General features: G+C 36.6%; 1 non-coding gene across 1 annotated transcript; it reads right to left on the bottom strand.

Moving 5' to 3' along the window:
- Window positions 1–16,243: 16,243 nt before the first annotated feature.
- On the bottom strand, window positions 16,244–16,351 carry LOC112739431 (small nucleolar RNA R71). Its single transcript, XR_003170367.1, has one exon. It is a non-coding gene; the product is annotated as a small nucleolar RNA R71 (small nucleolar RNA).
- Window positions 16,352–18,276: the final 1,925 nt, after the last annotated feature.

Below are 18,276 nucleotides of genomic sequence, written 5' to 3'. Positions count from 1 at the left end.
TAAAGTTGTGCTGAGTGCTGTTACTGAAAAAAAAAGATTTAATTTTACTTTATACTATATTTTTTAGTCTCTAAAGTTTGTCAAATGTGTGTTCTTTTATATATGCCTTTTCTTATAAATTAAATCAGACTTAAAATGTATATCAATATATGCCCTTTTCTTGTATTTCTTATGCTCATAATAATTATATTTTTGTTATAGGGATTGGATCAGGAGAGTGAGATTCCATCACCAAAAGAGTTAGGAAGTAGGTCATTTGGAGCAAGCAACAAGGAAGCATGACCATGCTTAATATGTTAAGACGTATATTCAGAATTATATGTTAAGACGTATTATTGAAAAATGTTACTTTGATACTTTGTTTTTGAATTATGACATTTCAATTATGACTTGGATTATGACTTTTTGATTATGTATGAATTAAAAATCATCTTATGATGTTTGATTTATGATTATGCCTTCTGGTTATTACAAGATTTTAAAGTAAGTTTCGAAAATATCACTTTAAATTGGTAGTTTCAATCTTATTTTAAAAAGCATAAAATTGTCATCATAATTAGGTACAAACGGCGGTTAGAAACCCCATTTTAAATGAAAATGATGCGATTATACGCTGGTAGAAACGGCGGTTAAAAACTGCCATTTTAAACACAAAAGATGCCATTATAATCTGGTAAAAACGGCGGCTAGAAATTGCCATTTTAACACAAAAGATGCCATTATAACCTGGTAAAAATGGCGGTTATAATGGTAAAAATGGCGGTTTCCAACCGCCATTTTAAACAGAAGTGATGTCTCAACATCCTGGTAAAAATGGCAGTTACAGCCGCCATTTTAAACAATATAAAAAACCACCATTTTATCTGGAAATAATGGCGGTTACAAACCGCCATTTTAACCTTCAAAAAACTGCCGTATTATCCACAGGTTATTACGGCAGTTTTCTGAAAACCGCCGTAATAACCAAAATGGCACCCAGAATAATGGCATTTCTTGGAGGCACCAGTTTTGGCCATAATGGCGGTTCTAACCGCCATAATTCCCCAAAATAACTGCCGTTTTAACCCTATTTTTTTGTAGTGAGTTATATTTGGAACATAGTTTAAAAAGTTAAGAACATACAACCCGCAAGATTTGAGCTTAGTTACATGGTTACATTATTTAACCATCAATATTTTATTCTTGTGTGTTTACTTCTCTATGATCGTAATCTATATTTTGTTTCATCCTATATGTCCAATGTTTAATATATTTATATGCTTGCATATGATTGAGGCCATTGTTTGTTTAGCTCACTTATCCAAATTAAGCTTACCCCTTAAGTTACCTTTGTTAGCCACTTTGAGCCTTTAAATCCTATTTGTTCTGTACTTTACCACATCACTAGCCTTAAGCGGAAAAATAATTATATATTCCAATTGAATCTTTGGTTAGCTTAAGATAGAATTGTGTGTTAATTGAGTATGGAAAATTGTGGGAACAAAAGATAATAAGGGAATGTGTCATGATAATATAATGGGAATTTGGGTACCTACTCATGTGAAACTATAAAAGAAAATTAAAATTCTATGTGCATTGATAAGCTATATTTATTTTCATGTTAAAAAAAAATCCAAAAATATTCAATAAATAAATAAGGGGACAAAATTACCCCAATGCTAAGTTAAAATTCAAGGATCAATGCACATGTGATAAAATTAAAATAAAAGTTGATACATGAGTATGGAATGCGAAAGGGAAATTTTAGGTAGCTAGGTGTGAAATTTAAGTTACATAGAATATATATGTGTGTTAGGTGAAAGCTTAGGTTAATTAAAGATTCAATTTATAAGCTTACTTAGCCATATATGTACCCTTACCCTTACCTTGGCCCCATTACAACCTTGAAAAGACCTCATGATGTTTGTGTTGGTACATTAAATGTTGTTGATTGGTTAGGTGAAGAACAAAAATTAGAAAGCATGATTAGAGAATCATAGAGTGACTACCTTATACACTAGAGAGATTAGAGCATACATACATCATCAGTGAGGGTTCAATGCTTAAATTCTATGTTCCCGGCTTTCATGAGCTACCTTCTTGCATTTTTATCTGTTGTTACTGTATAAGAATTGAATTAGTGGAATTTGATTTGTGATTGTCTTGAAGAGCTTATTTACTTTTAACCAAGTGGACAAGAATCATATAGTTGCATTCATATATATAGGTTGCATTGCATTGCATGAGTTTTACATGTTCCTACTCATTTATTTTATCTCCAACTAAGCATGAGAACATGCTAATGTCTAAGTGTGGAGAGGTTGATAAACCTTTACTTTATGATTTATATTGTGTTTAATTGTGTGGTTTTATCAAATCTTTACCCACTTATTGAAGAACGGATGCTTGACGGTTTAGAATTCAGAATAAATTCCCATTGCATGTATAGTTTCTAAACCAAGCAATCATCCTTTTTTACAAATATTTTGGTTGTCACAAGTAACAAACCCAATAAAATTTATAAACCGAAGTATTCAAACCTTGGGTCGTCTTCTCAAGGAATTGCAGGGAGGTGTTCTTATTATTAGTTATGGAAAACAGTGTTTTTGGGTTTTGAAAGGTTTTAACAAGGAAAATAAATTGCAGGAATTAATAAATTAATATCTAATAAAACTCTTGGCAAGGTATGAAAATTCGGAAGTCCTATCCTAGTTATACTTATGAGAATTGAGTTTAATCCCACTTAGTTATCCTTTACAAAAGCAAGGGAAAGTCAAGTGGACTAATTAGTTAGATCCCCAAGTCCTAGCCAACTCCTAAGGAAAGACTAGAGTTAGTGGAATTCAATTCAATTAGCAAAAATAACAATTAAAAATCACGATAAGTTTGATAACTCAAGAGCCTCCAGTTAATCAATTAAAGCCAAGAATATAAAAAGCTAAATAAGAATCATAAATCTGAAATACCTCAATTTATATCAAATAAAGAAAATCCTAACATGAATGGTTCATAAGCCAATTTGGCAACATAAGTAATTAAATAAAAGCATTAAAGTGTCTGAAAGTAAAAGAGAAATATAAAGTAAAATGAATATTGAACCTGAGAGGAAGTTGAAATAATAAGTTGAAATAATAAGAAATCTTAATTCCTTTAAGAGGAATCCTAATCCTAAAACCTAAGAGAGAGGAGAGAACCTCTCTCTCTAAAAACTACATCTAAATTACGAAAAGTGAATAATCGGAATGCCTATTATGAATGGTTGCATTCCCCCACTTTATAACCTCTAATCTGTATTTTCTGGACTTGGATCTGGGTCAAAAGGGGTTCAGAAATCGCTGGGGGCATTTTCTGCAGTTTCTGGTGAGTGGCGTCTGTCATGCGTCTGCGTGGATCATGCGGTCGCGTCATCTGGAGTTCTACTCTTTCACTCGGTCGCGTCAAGCACGCGTATGCATCATTTGCGTTCTGCTCATGGCACGCATCCGCGTTAGTCACGCGTTCACGTCGCTGCCTTTTCGCGCTGGGCACACGGCCGCTTCGTCCACACGTTCGCGTTGCTGCCCTTTCCTTCAAAACTCCATTTTTGTGCTTTCCTTCCATTTTTGTATGTTTTCTTTCCATCCTTTAAGTCATTCCTGCCCTATAAAGCCTGAAAGCACTCAACACACAAATCACGGCATCGAATGGTAATAAAGGATGATTAATTTTAATATTTCTAAAGCATAGGAAACATGTTTTTCACATATATCACATAATAAGGAAGGAAAAGTAAAACCATGCAAATTACATGAATAAATGGGTGAAGGATTGAATAAATCACTTAAATTGAGCACAAAATACATCATAAAATATGGGTTTATCAACCTCCCCACACTTAAACAATATCATGTCCTCATGCTAAATCCAAGGTAAAGAATAAGGTAAGGTGGTGGAATTTCATGCAATGTAATCTACTCTAACTGCAAGCTACCTAAATGAGTCATGCAATTCTAGTTTTTATTCACTTGTATATAAAACTTACATGTAGTTAAATTAATTCATATCCTCAAGGAATCATATATGCATAGCCAAACTTTAGATATTGTTAAAGCACTTTTATAATTGAGATGGGTAAAAGTATTTCACAAACTTACAAGACAATTAACAATTAAGCAGAGATATATGGTGATGAACTATTGAACCCTCACTGGATTTTGTGTTTACTCTCTAGTCACTCAGTGTTTATTGGGTTATTCACTCTATCCTTTTTCTATCCTTGCTTTCTAAAACTTTGTTCTTCATCTAACCAATCAACAAATATGGAATACAGACATACAAAAATCTTGAGGTCTTTTTCAAGGTTGTAATGGGGCCAAGGTAAAGGTAAGGGTATATGTATAAGGCTAAGTAAGCTAATAAGTGAATCCTTGATTAGTCTAAGATCTCACCTAACATACATACTTTATATAAATTAAAAGTTCCTTTATCTATTGACCCAAATTTTCCCACTTTGTATTGCAAGCTCATGCATTATTTTTAATTTTGTTCCATCTGCATTGATTTTTATTGTGCATTTGGGAAATTTTTTTGTATCCCCTTATCTAAATACTAAAAACAAATTATATATAAATTATTATTTTTTTTTAAATCTATGCACATGGTAATACAATTGTTTTGATTTCACATGACCATGCTTCCCAAATTTTGTTTTTGAAACAACTTATTCTTTTTAAATTCCTACTTTGTTTCTATCATCCCATGTTCCCATAATATTCCCCACTCTTAAATTGTACACAATATCTATCTTAAGCTAACCAAGGATTCAACTTGGAACTTTTATTTTATTTTTCTTCTTAAGGCTAGTAATGTGGTTATAGAACAAGAGGGGATTAAAAAGCTCGAGGGGCTAACAAGGGTAATGTAAAAGGTAGGCTAATTTGGGATAAGTGAGGAAAAATTCAAATGATGGCCTCAATCATCTCTTGGTATGTATCTATATTCTATACTGGACATATAGATTAAAATAAAGTAAAGAACATCAGAGTGAAAAAGAAGGGCAAAACACACAGGAATGAAATTTATGGTTTGAATGTAACCATACAATTGAAACTCACAGGCTGTGTGTTCTCCAGCTCAAAAATCATATATCAGTTATATATGTCATGCAAGTAGAAATCAAGAGTTCCCATTATTCTCAATGTAAATATTAGGGTGGCTTTTAAAATCTTAGTGTTCCTCCTTGATGAAATGTTGTTAACTAACTAACATGTAATGCTATATATACAAGGTGTGTGGATTGTTTTAAATTACTAAAGTTTCTAGCTTACTCCCATTTTATTTTTAATTAGATCAAACTATTATATGCTAAAAGGGTATACCATACTAATTAATCCACATATTCTATAACTAATAAGTTTAGAATTGCAAACTAAACTAAATGTCTAAGGTATAAACTAAAGTGCAAAATACAGAAATAAAGTAAAAATACAGCAAAAGAACAATGTGCAAGTACTGAAAAATAAAAAATAAAAATAAAGATAAAAATAAAAATACAGAAAAATAAACAAAATAAGATAAAAAGAGTCTGTAGTGGTTCACCAAAAAGATACGCCAGGGATGGCGACCTCCCCACACTTAAAATACAGAATCGTCCTCGATGCTCACTCAAGCTGGGTGTGAAGAAGTGTCATCATCGGAAGGATGGGCTACTGGAGTCTCTGTGGTGGCCTGAAGGTCTGCAGATTGGATAAGTGTAGGAGGATCTGTCTGCTGCAGTGGAGGCACTGACTGTAGAGGGATCTCCGGGTCTGTGGCCTGAATCTGGTGTGGCTCCTCATGCTGTGGTGCAGCTAGCTCTGGTCCTGCCTGCTCAGCCTAGGTAGGTGTCTCCTCCTCGTGATCATCCTCCTCCATCTCAGATGTATCAGAAGGGGTGTCAGGCTCGGAGGGGATGTCGCCGCCGGATCGGATCATCAACTTGAGGTGCTCATAGCGTCGCTTATTGCGACGCTCAGATATCGCATATCGCCGCTGGTTGCGGCACTCCATCTGGTCCAGCTGTTGGAATAAGCGGTGCAGAAGGTGGTAAATGGGCTCTAAGGCAGGTGGAGGTGCAGTGGTGGTAGCTGGTGCAGCAGTGGATGAAGAAGGGGCAGCTGAAGGTGTGGCGGTCTCATCAGAAGCGGTGAGGAATGGGGGTCTGTGACTTAAAGCCTGAAATTTCCTACTATGAGGGATAATCTTTTTGCAGTCCGTAGTAGGTGGCTTCTCATCAGCAAGCTCCCAAGGCACGTCAGCTCGACGGTGCAGCTGGGTGATCAGATAAAGGAAGGGGAGAGTGCCTCTCACATGGACCCTGGCCATGTAATACTGGATGAAACGTGGAAGATACAGGTTCTTACCCTCCATCACACACCAGATGAGGGTGATCATAGCAGCGGGCAGCTCTGTCTCATGAGTGCTCGGCATCACATAGTTGCTCAGAATCTAGTGCCTGAGCCGAGCCTCATCAATCAGATACATCAGCTTGATTCCCTTAGGCATCACTGTGTTCTTTTTCATGACCCATGGGACAGTAGGATCAAGGGCTATTCTCTGCTTGACAACATCCTAGTAAAATCTCATAAAGCGCGTATCCTCTTCAGCCTTTTGGTAACCGTCAGGATGATCTGATTTAGGCTGAAGGTGGAGGATATCCTCAATGGCTTCCTCAGTGACCAAAATCTGTTTCCCTCTGAGGTGCACTACATCCAGGAAAGTCTTGAAATAGTTGCAGTAAAACTCTCTGACCCAGGAAGCATTGACCTCTGTCAAGTTTTTCTCCAAGAAGAACCAGCCTCTCTATTTTATCTGTTTGGAGGTGTACTGCTGTAGTTCTTATGGAAAAAATATTTACAATAACTAATAATAAGGCACATGTTTGCAATTCCCCGGCAACGGCGCCATTTTGAAGAACGGATGCTTGACGGTTTAGAATTCAGAATAAATTCCCGTTGCAAGTATAGTTTCTAAACCAAGCAATCATCCTTTCTTACAAACGTTTTAGTTATCACAAGTAACAAACCCAATAAAATTTATAAACCAAAGTATTCAAATCTCGGGTCGTCTTCTCAAGGAATTGCAGGGAGGTGTTCTTATTATTAGTTAGGGAAAATAGTGTTTTTGGGTTTTGAAAGGTTTGAACAAGGAAAATAAATTGCAGGAATTAATAAATTAATATCTAATAAAACTCTTGGCAATGTATGAAAATTCGGAAGTCCTATCCTAGTTATCCTTATGAGAATTGAGTTTAATCCCACTTAGTTATCCTTTACAAAAGCAAGGGAAAGTCAAGTGGACTAATTAGTTAGATCCCCAAGTCTTAGCCAACTCCTAAGGAAAGACCAGAGATAGTGGAATTCAATTCAATTAGCAAAAGTAACAATTAACGATCACCATAAGTTTGATAACTCAAGAGCCTCCAGTTAATCAATTAAAGCCAAGAATATAAAAAGCTAAATAAGAATCATAAATCTGAAATACCTCAATTTATATCAAATAAAGAAAATCCTAACATGAATGGTTCATAAGCCAATTTGGCAACATAAGTAATTAAATAAAAGCATTAAAGTATCTGAAAGTAAAAGAGAAATATAAAGTAAACGAAATAATGAACCTGAGAGGAAGTTGAAATAATAAGTTGAAATAATAAGAAATCCTAATTCCTTTAAGAGGAATCCTAATCCTAAAACCTAAGAGAGAGGAGAGAACCTCTCTCTAAAAAATACATCTAAATTATGAAAAGTGAAAAATCGGAAGGACTGTTATGAATGGATGCATTCCCCCACTTTATAACCTCTAGTCTGTGTTTTCTGGACTTGGATCTGGGCCAAAAGGGGTTCAGAAATTGCTGGGGGGATTTTCTGCAGTTTCTGGTGCGTGGCGTCTGTCACGCGTCCGCGTGGATCACGCGGTCGCGTCATCTGGAGTTTTGCTCTTTCACGGAGTCGCGTCAGGCACGCGTACGCGTCATTTGCGTTCTGCTCAAGGCACGCGTCCGCATCAGTCACGGGTTTGTGTCGCTGCCTTTTCGCGCTGGGCACACGGCGGCTTCGTCCACGCGTTTGCGTCGCTGCCCTTTCCTTCAAAACTCCATTTTTGTGCTTTTCTTCCATTTTTGTATGTTTCCTTTCCATCCTTTAAGTCATTCTTACCCTATAAAGCCTGAAAGCACTCAACGCACAAATCACGGCATCGAATGGTAATAAAGGATGATTAATTTTAATATTTCTAAAGCATAGGAGACATGTTTTTCACATATATCACATAATAAGGAAGGAAAAGTAAAACCATGCAAATTACATGAATAAGTGGGTGAAGGATTGAATAAATCACTTAAATTGAGCACAAAATACATCATAAAATATGGGTTTATCACTTATTCGTATGATTAGCATGTATTTACAATTTCTTCCCAAAATTACTCCATGGTTGAAAACTTGCTTCCTAGAGACTTTTAATTATGTATTTTGATTCTCCTTTATTCCATTCGATACCGTGATCTGTGTGTTAAGTGTTTCAGGCTTTATAGGGCATGAATGACTTGGAGATTGGAAAGGAGGCTTGCAAAAACGGAAGGAACACAAGAAATTTAGTAGATGACCAGCGAGAAGCGACGCGGACGCATGGCTCACGCGACCGCGTGAAATGGAGAAATCAGAGTGATGCGCTCGCGTGCCTGACGCGAACGCGTGAACTGAAAGCTGCATGAGTGACGCGAATGCGTGGACAACGCGCACGCGTGGTAAGGCAAAACACTGGATGACGCAAATGCGTGGATGACGCGATCGCGTCACGTGCACGATCTGCAGAATTTGTAGAATTCGCTGGGGGCGATTTTGGGCCATGTTTTGTCCCGGTTTTCGGCCCAGAAAAGCATATTAGAGCCAGGAAACATGCAGAGACCAGGAACAACATTCATTCCACATAATTTTAGTTTTTAGATCTGAATTTACTCCTCCTCTAGGGTTTCTCTCTATGCATTCATATTTCTTAGGATTTTGATTTTTATTGCTTTTTGGATTGGGATATTGAGAAGAGTTATTACCTCCGCCAAGACTTCATCATTCTAGTTTGTTTTCCTTACTTGTCACTTACTCTTTCATATCCTTATTTTGTTCAGGATTACTATTGGATTATTTTTTAGAATTTATTAATACAAGAACTGTTTTTATTTTTAATTGGTCTCTTTGATTATTATTATTATTTATCATGTCTTTCTTTATTTCCCTTTCTTATTTCGTGAATTTTACATTCATAATGAGCGAGTAGTTCCATAACTTGATTGGGAGTTGGTTGAAAGGAGAACCTTGAGTTGGAATGCTCAAGAGTAAAATTTTAATTGGGTTTATCGTTGGATCGCCCTCTAGTCACTGACACTAGTCCTTCCCAAGGGAGAGGATTAGAACTTGTGAATAGAAACTGACTTCCAACTTGCTTGACTTTCCTTTATCTGGTAAAGGATAACTGAGCAGAACAACCTTCAATTATCAATTAATCTTGGGAGAACTCCAACAAGGATAGGACTTCCGACTAATCTACTCCCGGTCAAGGTTTTTATTTAAATTACATAAATTCTCTGATTTAATTTCCTCTCTATCAAACTCAAACCCTTTTGGAAAATATCTGATTAATAAAATAGCACATCTTTCTGCAACTCGTTGGGAGACGACCTGGGATTCTTACTCCCAGTATTTTAATTCTAATTTTGTGACAACCCTTCTAAATTGATAAGCGGATTTTTGGTTGGTTAAGAACTATACTTGCAATGTATCTCTTATAATAATTTCTTAACTCACCAATTTCCGCCACGTCAGAATGCTCAGGTGATTAGTTAAATTGGAAGTTGTTGGCTAATTCTCTATTTACTAATGCTAGACCTTCCCAAGGGAGAGGACTAGGATTTGCGAATAAGAATTAGCTCAATCACTTGACTTTCCTTTATTTAGTAAGGGTTAACTAAGTGAAAACAACAACCTCTTTATACTACACTTGAGAGAATTTCAACAAGGATAGAACTTCCAATTAATCATTCCCCCAGTCAAGGCTTTTTTTATTTAGAATAATATAAATCTCTTTTAACTTTCATTGCTTTAATTTACAATCATATGCTTGTGCCCATTGCCCAAACTCAAAATTTCCCAGAAAACTCCTGATTAATAAGATAGCACCCTTTTATCAACTCGTTGGGAGACGACCTGGGACTCATACTCCCAGTATTTTTATTCTAATTTTTATGACAACCCTTCTAAATTGATGAGCAGATTTTAGCTGGTTAAGAACTATACTCGCAACGTAATTCTTATATCAATATCTTAATCGGTCGACTTCCGCCTCACATAAGTGTACTTACAATTATAGAAGCAAAATCAAAGATCAAAGCTTGCTATAAAATGCTACAATGGAAATTGATAAACCCTAAGAGAGCATTCTACTCTACACTACTCCTACTCCTATGGAAGCTTCCTATACTACTACTACCTAATGAAAACCTAATATGTTGATATGTGTTGATATCCCCTTCATATAGCACTTCAATTCAGCAACGGAGCCTTCAAAATTGGGCCAAAAGCGTTCAGAAATCGCGCAGCAGGTGTTTCATTAATGAATTCACGTGCAGGGTACACACATTTTGCTGAACGTCCTCCTGTGCGTGCGCACAGATACTTGTGCGCACGCACACATATAAATTTCCTTTTGTGTGCACGCACGCAAGCTTGTCCGCACACACACTTGTCTGTGTATGATTTTCCTTGTTTTCTTCATGTTTTCTCTCTTGTACATGCTTTCTCTCACTTTTGGCTATCCATTCTTGCCTAATTGACCTAAAATCAATCAACAAACATGTCATGGCATCAAATGGAATAAAAGTGGAATCAAATTACTCAATTTAAGCATAAAAATGCATGTTTTCACATTTAGGTCCAAATTTGGGGGGGGGAGGGGAACACAAAAGTATGCTATTTTGGTGCTTAAGTGTGAGTTCATGTGCTAGAATCCATCCAAATTGAGTCAAAATATATAATCAAATATGGACTCATCAATTCTCCCACACTTAAACAATAGCATGTTCTCATGCTAAACCAACAAGGAAAATGATAAAAAGGGGTAATCAACTTATTAAATGCAACTATCTATACGCATGCAAGTATGTATATACTATTTATACCTATATATCTATCTACGTTATAGTATCTATATAAAATTGGTGAAAACAAACAAACAAATTTCCAAGCAAGTATAGACAAATAGGGCAAAGCAAAGAGATAATTCAATGCAAGCAAAATCTAAAAAATTGATTCAACTCATGAAAAAGAAGCAAGTTACAAGAATACATGATAAGAGGCATGGAAACATAGAGTTTAGTAATTGAACCCTCACTAGGTGTGTGTATACACTCTAATCACTCAGTGTCTAAGGGTCAATTCACTCAAGTCTCCTCTAATCATGTTTTCAAGGATTTGCTTTTCATCTAACAATCAACAAGTGATGCATGAATGCAGTTAGCATGAGGACCTCATATGGTTGCAATGGGGTTAGGGTCAAGGTGGGATAGATATGGCTAAGTGGACTAAAATGATTGAATCCTTGATTAGTTTAAGTATCCAACTCAACCTATATCAACCAAATCAAAATAATATGCAATCCTAACCTTCCATCATTTCTTTTTCACAAACATTCATGTATGATTTATCATTCACATCACATATGCATTTCATATTCATTTTCCTTCTCTTAGGGGTAACTTTTATCCCTTTTTCATGATGATTTATTTTGAAAGTAAAATGCATATGGTTTTAGTAGTTCATACATGATTGTTCCCATTTTTCAAAATTTTCAATGAAATACCTGTTCATACCCTAGGTCGAGCTATCCGACCTGGGCTGGTTGAAGACAAAGTGACCGGCCTCTTTAGATAGGTCGCCCCGACCTCCTTTCAAAAGAGGTCAGCCAAACTACCATGGGAGGCCCAAACAGGCCCAAATAAAGGACACAACCCAATCTAAAGGCAGCTAAAGCCTAGAAAGATAAGGGTGGTTCTCCTTAAAGATAAGATGAATTCACTCAAAGATAAGTGATGAGCGGATAATTTATACGCTTTTTGACATTGTTTTTAGTATGTTTTTAGTGGGATCTAGTTACTTTTAGGGATGTTTTCATTAGTTTTTATGTTAAATTCACATTTCTGGACTTTACTATGAGTTTGTGTGTTTTTCTGTGATTTCAGGTATTTTCTGGCTGAAATTGAGGGACTTGAGCAAAAATCAGATTCAGAGGTTGAAGAAGGACTGCCGATGCTGTTGGATTCTGACCTCCCTGCACTCAAAGTGGATTTTCTGGAGCTACAGAACTCGAAATGGCGCGCTTCCAATTGCGTTGGAAAGTAGGCATCCAGGGCTTTCCAGAAATGCATAATAGTCCATGCTTTGGCCAAGAATAGACGACGTAAACTGGTGTTCAACGCCAGCTTTCTGCCGAAATCTGGCGTCCAGCGCCAGAAAAGGAGCCAAAACCAGAGTTGAACGCCCAAACTGGCACAAAAGCTGGCGTTCAACTCCAGAAAGGACCTCTACACGTGCAACACTCAAGCTCAGCCTAAGCATACACCAAGTGGGCCCCGGAAGTGGATTTATGCATCAATTACTTACTTCTGTAAACCCTAGTAGCTAGTTTATTATAAATAGGACATTTCACTATTGTATTTGACATCTTTGGATTACCTTATGATCCTTTGATCACGTTTTGGGGGCTGGCCATCTCGGCCATGCCTGGACCTTTCACTTATGTATTTTCACGGTAGAGTTTCTACACTCCATAGACTAAGGTGTGGAGCTCTGCTGTTCCTCAAAGATTAATGTAAAGTACTACTATTTTCTATTCAATTCATCTTATTCCGCTTCTAAGATATTCATTCGTACTTCAATCTGAATGTGATGAACGTGACAATCATCATCATTCCCTATGAACGCGTGCCTGACAACCACTTCCGTTCTACTTTCGACTGAATGAGTATCTCTTAGATCTCTTAATCAGAATCTTCGTGGCGTAAGCTAGAATGATGGCGGCATTCAAGAGAATCCGGAAAGTCTAAACCTTGTCTGTGGTATTCCGAGTAGGATTCAATGAATGAATGACTGTGACGAGCTCCTAACTCGTGATTTCAGGGCGTTAGTGACAGACGCAAAAGGATAGTAAATCCTATTCCAGCATGATCGAGAATCGACAGATGAATAGCCATGCCGTGATAGGGTGTGTTGACCATTTTCACTGAGAGGATAAGATGAAGCCATTGACAAGGGTGATGCCTCCAGACGATTAGCCGTGCCGTGACAGGGCATTGGATCATTTTCCCGAGAGATGACCGAAAGTAGCCATTGACAGTGGTGATGTATCACATAAAGCCAGCCATGGAAAGGAGTAAGACTGATTGGATGAAGATAGCAGGAAAGCAGAGGTTCAGAGGAACGAAAGCATCTCCATTCGCTTATCTGAAATTCTCACCAATGAATTACATAAGTATTTCTATCCCTATTCTATTAATTATTATTCGAAAACACCATTATCAATTTATATCTGCCTAACTGAGATTTGCAAGGTGACCATAGCTTGCTTCATACCAACAATCTCCGTGGGATTCGACCCTTACTCACGTAAGGTATTACTTGGACGAGCCAGTGCACTTGCTGGTCAGTTACACGGAGTTGTGAACCATGGTATTAGCGTCATTTTTTTGGCGCCATTTCCAGGGAAAGAAAGAGCAATGAATTCTACATAATTAAAGTGTAATCACGATTCCGCGTACCAAGTTTTTGGCGCCGTTGCCGGGGATCGTTTGAGTATGGACAACTGACGGTTCATCCTGTTGCTCAGATTAGGTAATTTTCTTTTTGTTTTCTTTTCAAAAAAAATTTTTCAAAAAAAATATTTCAAAATTTTCTCACCTGTTTTCGAAAAAAAAAATTTCTTAGATTCAAAATTTTTAAGAATGAATTCTAGTGTTTCATGAAGCATGTGAAGCCTGGCTGGCTGTAAAGCCATGTCTAAATTCTTTTGGACTGAGGCTTCCTAACCATCAGCATAGAGGCAAGTTACATATTTGATAAGTAATGAGCAGTATATTCTGATATCTTGCTGAAGCTTGGCTGGCCATTGGCCATGTCTAGTGTTTTGGACTGGAGCTTTCATTGAAAGCTTGGCTAGCTAGTGAGCCATGTCTAATTCCTGGACTGAAGCTTTAGATTAACATGGCAAGATTCCTGGAATTCATCTTAAAAATTTTGGAATCCTTATTTTTCTTTTTCATATAATTTTCGAAAAAAAAAATATCCAAAAAAATTAGAAAATCATAAAAATCAAAAATATTTTTGTGTTCTTGTTTGAGTCTTGAGTCATGTTATAAGTTTGGTGTCCATTGCATGTGCATCTTGCATTTTTCGAAAATTCTCATGCATTCATAGTGTTCTTCATGATCTTCAAGTTGTTCTTGGTAAGTCTTCTTGTTTGATCTTTGCATTTGCATGCTTTGTGTCTTTTCTTGTTTTTCATATGCATTTTTGAATTCTTAGTGCCAAAGCATTAAATAATTCTAAGTTTAGTGTCTTGCATGTTTTCTTTGCATTAAAAAAATTTTCAAAAATATGTTCTTGGTGTTCATCATGATCTTCATAGTGTTCTTGGTGTTCATCTTGACATTCATAGCATTCTTGCATGCATCACATGTTTTGATCTAAAAATTTCATGCATTGCATCTTTTTAGTGTTTTTCTCTCTCATCATAAAAATTCAAAAAAATCAAAAAAATATCTTTCCCTTTTTCTCTCCTCAAATTCAAAAATTTGGATTGACTTTTTCAAAAATTTTTAAAATCAAATTGTTTCTCTTGAGTCAAATCAAATTTTCAATTTGGAAATCTCATCTTTTTCAAAATCTTTTTCAAATTTCTTAGTTATTTTCGAAAATTTCAAAAATCTTTTTCAAAAATCTTTTTCTTATTTTTATATCGAATTTTTGAAAATAACATAATCAATTAATGTTTTGATTCAAAAATTTGAAGTTTGTTACTTGCTTATTAAGAAAGATTCAAACTTTAAAGTTCTAGAATCATATCTTGTGATTTCTTATGAATCAAGTCATTAATTGTGATTTTAAAAATCAAATCATTTTCAAAAACTAATCTCTATCATATCTTTTCAAAAATATCTTCTTATCTTTTTCAAAAATTTGATTTCAAAATATCTTCTCTAACTTCCTAACTTCTTATCTTTTCAAAATTGATTTTCAAATTTGTTTCAACTAACTAACTAACTTTTTGTTTGTTTCTTAACTTTTTCAAAACTACCTAACTAACTCTCTCTCTCTCATTTTCGAAAATATCTTCCCCCTTTTTCAAAATTTCTTTTTAATTTATTAATTATTTTAATTTTTAAATCTTAATTTTCGAAAATTACTAACATTTTTCAAAAACTATTTTCAAAAATCACTAACTCTTTTTCAAAAATTATTTTCGAAAATCCCTTCTCTCTCATCTTATTCTATTTATTTATTCATCTACTAACATCTCATCTCACATCTCAACCCTCCTCACAGTTGTGTTTCTTCCATTATATTACATTCTTTGTCTCCCCCTTATCTTCTACTCACACAGGGATCCCTATACTGTGGTATAAAGGATCTCTATTATTATTATTATTTTTCTATGCCCTCTTCTTTGTCATATGAGCAGGAGCAAGGATAAGAACATTCTTGTGGAAGCAGATCCAGAACCTGAAAGGACTCTGAAAAGGAAACTAAGAGAAGCTAAAATACAACAATCCTGAGATAACCTTTCAGAAATTTTCAAACAGGAAGAGGAGATGGCAGTCGAAAATAATAATAATGTAAGGAAGATGCTTGGTGACTTTACTGCACCTAATTCCAATTTACATGGAAGAAGCATCTCCATTCCTGCCATTGGAGCAAACAACTTTGAGCTGAAACCTCAATTAGTTTTTCTGATGCAGTAGAACTGCAAGTTTCATGGACTTCCATCTGAAGATCCTTTTCAGTTCTTAACTGAATTCTTGTAGATATGTGATACTGTTAAGACTAATGGAGTAGATCCTGAAGTCTACAGGCTCATGCTTTTCCCTTTTGCTGTAAGAGACAGAGCTAGATTATGGTTGGATTCTCAACCCAAAGACAGCCTGAACTCTTGGGATAAGCTGGTCATGACTTTCTTAGCCAAGTACTTTCCTCCTCAAAAGCTGAGCAAGCTTAGAGCTGATGTTCAAACCTTCAAACAGAAAGAAGGTGAATCCCTCTATGAAGCTTGGGAAAGATATAAACAGCTGACCAAAAAGTGTCCTTCTGACATGCTTTCAGAATGGACCATCCTGGATATATTCTATGATGGTTTATCTGAGCTATCAAAGATGTCACTGGACACTTCTGCAGGTGGATCCATTCATCTAAAGAAAACTCCTGTAGAAGCTCAAGAACTCATTGACATGGTTGCTAATAACCAATTCATGTACACTTCTGAAAGGAATCCTGTGAGCAATGGGACGCCTATGAAGAAGGGAGTTCTTGAAGTTGATATTCTGAATGCCATATTGGCTCAGAATAAAATATTGACTCAGCAAGTCAATATGATCTCTCAGAGTCTGCATGGAATGCAAGCTGCATCCAACAGTACTCAAGAGGCATCTTCTGAAGAAGAAGCTTATGATCCTGAAAACCCTGCAATAGTAGAGGTAAATTATTTAGGTGAACCTTATGGAAACACCTATAATTCATCATGGAGAAATCATCCAAATTTCTCATGGAAGGATCAAAAGCCTCAACAAGGCTTTAATAATAGTGGAAGAAACAGGTTTAGCAATAATAAACCTTTTCCATCATCCACTCAGCAACAGACAGAGAACTCTGAACAAAATACTTCTAATTTGGCAAACTTAGTCTCTGATCTGTCTAAGGCTACTGTAAGTTTCATGAATGAAACAAGATCTTCCATTAGAAATTTGGAAGCACAAGTGGGCCAGCTGAGTAAAAGGATCACTGAAATCCCTCCCAGTACTCTCCCAAGCAATACAGAAGAGAACCCAAAAGGAGATTGCAAGGCCATTGACATAAGCACCATGGCCGAACCTACAAGGGGAGTGGAGGACGTGAATCCCAAGGAGGAAGACCTCCTGGGACGTCCAGTGATCAATAAGGAGCTTCCCTTTGAGGAACAAAAAGGACTCTGAGGCTCATCTAGAGACCATAGAGATTCCATTGAACCTCCTTATGCCCTTCATGAGCTCTGATGAGTATTCCTCTTCTGAAGAGAATGAGGATGTTACTGAAGAGCAACCTGCCAAGTTTCTTGGTGCAATCATGAAGTTGAATGCCAAATTATTTGGCATTGATACTTGGGAAGTTAAACCTCCCTTGCTCATCAATGAACTAAGTGATCTGGATCAACTGACATTGCCTCAGAAGAGACAGGATCCTGGAAAGTTCATAATACCCTGTACCATAGGCACCATGATCTTTAAGGCTCTATGTGACCTTGGTTCAGGAATAAACCTCATGCCCCTCTCTGTAATAGAGAAACTGGGAATCTATGGGGTGCAAGCTGCTAAAATCTCATTAGAGATGGCAGACAGTTCAAAAAAATAGGCTTATGGACAAGTAGAGGACGTGTTAGTAAAGGTTGAAGGCCTTTACATCCCTGCTGATTTCATAGTCCTGGATACTGGAAAGGAAGAGGATGAATCCATCATCCTAGGAAGACCTTTCCTGGCCACAGCAAGAGCTGTGATTGATGTTGACAGAGGTGAACTAGTCCTTCAATAGAATGAGGACTCCCTTGTGTTTAAAACTCAAGGATCTCCCTCTGCAACCATGGAGAGGAAGCATGAAAAGCTTCTCTCAAAGCAGAGTCAACCCAAGCCCCCACAGTCAAACTCTAATTTTGGTGTTGAACTCCCACATCCAAACTCTAAGTTTGGTGTTGGGGAGTCTCAACAAAGCTCTGCACACCTGTGAGGCTCCATGAAGAGCCCACTGTCAAGCTATTGACATTAAAGAAGCGCTTGTTGGGAGGCAACCCAATCTTTATTTATCTAATTTTTATTTTCATTGTTTTTCATGTCTTTATAGGTTCATGATCATGTGGAGTCACAAAATAAATAGAAAAATTGAAAACAGAATCAAAAACAGCAGAAGGAAAATCACACCCTGGAGGAGCATCTGTCTGGCGTTCAGCGCCAGAACAGAGCATGGTTCTGGCGCTGAACGCCCAAAATGGGCAGCTTCT

Source organism: Arachis hypogaea, chromosome 13 (genome assembly GCF_003086295.3).
Source record: "Arachis hypogaea cultivar Tifrunner chromosome 13, arahy.Tifrunner.gnm2.J5K5, whole genome shotgun sequence".
In the NCBI taxonomy this organism is placed as follows: domain Eukaryota; kingdom Viridiplantae; phylum Streptophyta; class Magnoliopsida; order Fabales; family Fabaceae; genus Arachis; species Arachis hypogaea.
This window is presented reverse-complemented; position numbering and strand designations above follow the sequence as displayed.